The following is a 4,445-nucleotide window of genomic DNA, read 5'->3' as shown; positions in this document are numbered from 1 at the left end:
CCCCCCCCCCAGTGCACAAATTTTTGTGCACTGGGCCTCTAGTATATTAATAAAAGGATAATATGCTAATTAGACTGGACATCTTCCGGACATCCTTCTGGACAAAACCACAGTGGTGGGGTCCGAGGCAGAGGTGGTTAGGGGCAATTAGGCCGTCAGGAGAGAGCAGTTAGGGGGCAATCAGTCCAGTAGGGGAGAGCCGTTAGGGGTGATCAGGCTGGTAGGCAGAGGCAGTTAGGAGCCAGCGGTCCCAAATTGCGAGAGGGATATCCTACTGCCGGCCTAAACCAGCAGTAGGACATCCCTCTAGAGGTCCCGGATTGTTGAGGGTGCAGGCGCTGGGCTGAGGACCACCCCGTCAGTGCACAAATTTTGTGCACGGGTCATCTAGTATATATATATGTTCCTAAGTGACTGTTATGACCGAACGACCAGAACGACCAGTTGCTATGACATGCACTGACCACCAGGGGGCAGATGCTTAACGCAGGAGCTAGCCCCTGGTGGTCAGTGCACTCCCACAGCCAACCCTCCAGCCAGCCAACCTCCAGGGGTCCTAGCCCCGGCCAGTAGGCCCTGATCACTCAGTCGGGGCCGGGCCCCAGGCTGGGACAGGAAACCGGGGGTGGGTGACAGTGGATGCAGCCCCTTTCCCAGGGGGGCCAAGGGCCGGTTTCCTCCTCAGGGCCAGCAGCCAAATTCCCATGCCCCATTCCTTCCCCCAGCCAACAGGCTCCAATTGGCCCGCCGCCCCCCTTGGTGGTGGTGGTGCAGCAGTGAGGGAAGGAGGATGAAAGGGGGGAACCACGTGGTGGCCTAGGGACCCCACCTGTGCAAGAATTTCGTGCAGCAGGCCTCTAGTAAGATTATAATGGAGCTGAAAAATTTCTACCACCTAGTGACATCTTACCTATCATGATGTCATGACTTAAGACATTACTTTTGGTAATGCTGGTGTAAATAAACTAACTGTGCTGTCCGTCATATAAAAGTATAGCACATACAAAACAAAAAACTGTTGCCCTAACCAGTTTGGCTCGGTGGATAGAGCGTCAGCCTGCGGACTCAAGGGTCCCAGGTTCGATTCCGGTCAAGGGCATGTGCCTTGGTTGCGGGCACATCCCCAGTGGGGAGTGTGCAGGAGGCAGCTGGTCGATGTTTCTCTCATCGATGTTTCTAACTCTCTATCCCTCTCCCTTCCTCTCTGTAAGAAATCAATAAAAGATATTTTTTTAAAAAAACTGTTGGCTATAAAAGAGTATGCTATGGCGAGCTGGCATCGCTCCGTGGTTGAGCCATGAACCAGGAGGTCACAGCTCGATTTCCTATCAGGGCATACGCCTAAGTTGCTGGCTCAATCCCCAGAGTGGGGCGTGCAGGAGACAACCAATCCATGATTCTCTCTCATCATTGATGTTTCTGTCTTTCTCTCTGTCTTTCTTCTTCTCTGAAACAAATAAAAAATAAAAACAAAACAAAACACTATGAAACATGTCAGCATCCTCGTACATAAACATTTCATCATGTTTATTAAATACCTTAATTGCATCATTTTCTCTTGTGCTTAATTAACACTTTGTTCACCATGTCTCCTAAGTGTACAAAATCTACTACTAATGTTATCAGTAAGAGGCCACATCTAAAATTTGATTGATCTGAAATTAAATTAAATGTAATTAAGAGCCATAAAGGTGGAATGTCAGTGATGGTTATTGCTTTAAGTCAAGCATGTCCCATTCTGCCAAAGTTACAATCTTGAAGAACAAGAACAAGATGATAGAAGTTGTTAATGATCTACTTCATGAAGACAGCAAGACTATTAAAAATTTAAGAAGGGCTTAATATCATTGTGAGCACCCATGATAGTCAAAGCCAAATAAAAAATGTTGTTTGCAATGTCAAAAGAAAAGACAGTATCCAACTACAATTTTGAATATACCAAAAGCTCTGCGTGATTTTCACAATTCAAGAATAGTTATTTTATAAAGTGAAAGAGTGGTGAGTCTCCAAGTGTTACTATAAAGGCTGCTGAAGGATTTTTGGAAATTCTAGATAAGCTCATTATAGGAGAAAATTACTTGCCAGAACAAATATTCAATATGAATGAAACCTCCCTGTTCTGGAACCAAATGTCTAAGGGAACTTTTATCCATAAGTTCCCTTAGCCCCTGGTGGTCAGTGCACTCCCACAGCCAACCCTCCAGCCAGGATGCAATGCTGCAGGCTACAAATTAAAACCCTTTGTGAGCTGGCTCAGTAAGAAGCCAGGGTCTTTAAGCATATCAGTAAACACACTGTCAGTGTACTACAGGAGCAATAAGAAGTTATGATTGCCCAGCTTTTCTTCTTAGATGCTCTCCTGAATTGGTGTGCCAGTGAAGTGGAGAAGTTCTCTGTTTAGAAAATAACGTGCTTTCAAGATTTTGCTTGTTGATAATATTGTTTTTATTGGTGATCTTCATCCCAAAATCAAGCTGGTGTTTCACCCTCCAAACACCACCTCTGATCCAACCAATGGATCAAGGATTTACTAGTATAACAGTTTTGAATTCCCACTAAGATCTAGTCCCCCACTTGTGAAGGACTTATATGAGGCATAGGGAGGCAAAGGACCTTAGCCCAGGCTATTGGTGCAACTGAGGGAAACACTAAGAAAACACTGGTGTATTTGGAAAAATCTACAAGAATTACAATTATCAATGATGGCATCAAAAACCTTGCTTGACCTTGGAGTGATGTCACCAAAAAGTGTATGAATGTCATATGGGAACACACTCAAGAGTTTCATCCATGACTTCAAAGGCTTTGCCAAGGATAAGATGGTTGCAAAAATCAACAAGGTGTTGGTTGTCAATACAAACAACTTTAACCTGGGTGTGGATGCGACTGACACTGAGAATATCCTAGAGGTGGTTTCTGAGGAACTAATAAAGAGTTGCTGAAACAGGAACAGGAACACATAACTGAAGAGGCAAAGAAAAGGACCCTGCAAATAAAAAGAAAGAAGAATCCCAAGAAAATTCACAGTGAAAGGTTTAGCAGAAGGTTTTGCAGACCTTACTTACTAGCTCCTTAAAATGTTTGAAAACTTGGAACCCAGCACTGAAAGGTTTGCAGACCTAGATAGGAATATACAGGAATATAGCATTATCTATGTACTTACAAGCAAAATCTGTCATGAATAAAAGAAAGAAACCAAATCACCTTGGACATATTTATAAAAGAATGGCACCTCCTAACTCCTCATACAGGTTCTTCAGGAAGTCTTCTAGGAGAAAGTGTTGTTACCAAAGGATATGACAGCCTCGTGTGTTATTGCCCCTGAAAACCTTCCAGTAAAACAAGATGTGAAGGTGAAAGACAGTGATATTGATCATCCTGACCCTGTGCATGAGTAGGCTAGTGTGTGTGGGGGTGGGTGTGTCTTAGTTTATAATGAAATAAGGCTTTTCATTTAATAATTTTAAATAAAAAACAGCCTACAACATAAGGATATAAAAATATTTTTGGCCCTAACCATTTTGGCTCAGTGGATAGAGCATCAGCCTGCAGATTCAAGGGTCCCAGGTTCGATTCCGGTCAAGGGCATGTACCTTGGTTGCGGGAACATCCCCAGTGGGGAGTGTGCAGGAGGCAGCTGATCAATGTTTTTCTCTCATCGAGGTTTCTAACTCTCTATCCCTATCCCTTCCTCTCTGTAAAAAAATCAATAAAATATATTTTTTTAAAAATATTTTTGTACACTTGAGAGTATACCACACGTAGTGTGCTTCTCTTTGGTTTTGTTTATTTTGGCACTTAGTAATATATCAGCACATAGTATATATCTATCTGCACATAAAAATCTTATTGTCTTTATTAACTATACAGTTTGCAGTTCAGTATTACTATTAAGTAGTGGTTCATGTTATGGTGTTTGTTTTTATGGTAATTGGAGTATGATGTAAAGTGATACATAGCTCTTACATACCTTTTAAATACACTATCTCATTTACTCCTCAAAATAACATTGGGTGTATGAAAACCAGTTTTTACTTTTATACAGAAGACAAATAAGATCAGGGGTAGGGAACCTTTTTTCTGCTAAGGGCCATTTGGATATTTATAACATCACTAGACGCCCAGTGTGCGAAATTGCGTGGCCCTGCCCACCCACATGCCTCACTGTGCTTACAGTCCCGCCCACGCATGCATACCCCGCCCACTGCCCCACCACACTCATAGCCCTGCCTACCCACACGCGGCTTACCACACTTGCAGCCCCTTCTGCCCCATACCTGCTGCGCCACCACTGTGGGATCCATCAGTGCACTTCCTGGTGACCAGTTGTTTGATCATTATGGCGTTATGGCCACGGGATCTTTATAATATAGACTAGAGGCCCGGTGCACAAAAATTTGTGCACTGGGGGGGGGGGGCCTCGGCCGGGCCTGGGGCCCCTCAAA

General features: G+C 43.8%; 1 protein-coding gene across 1 annotated transcript in view; it reads left to right on the top strand.

Annotated features, from left to right (window-relative positions):
* Positions 1-4,445, top strand: part of LOC102261911 (probable ubiquitin carboxyl-terminal hydrolase FAF-X) — a 292,998-nt gene that overhangs the window by 239,380 nt on the left and 49,173 nt on the right. The gene's annotated exons all lie outside the window — the stretch shown is intronic.

Source organism: Myotis brandtii, unplaced genomic scaffold, assembly GCF_000412655.1.
Source record: "Myotis brandtii unplaced genomic scaffold, ASM41265v1 scaffold1052, whole genome shotgun sequence".
Classification (NCBI taxonomy): Eukaryota; Metazoa; Chordata; class Mammalia; order Chiroptera; family Vespertilionidae; genus Myotis; species Myotis brandtii.
Note: the sequence above shows the minus strand (reverse complement) of the source record. Positions and strands in the feature narration are given on the sequence as shown.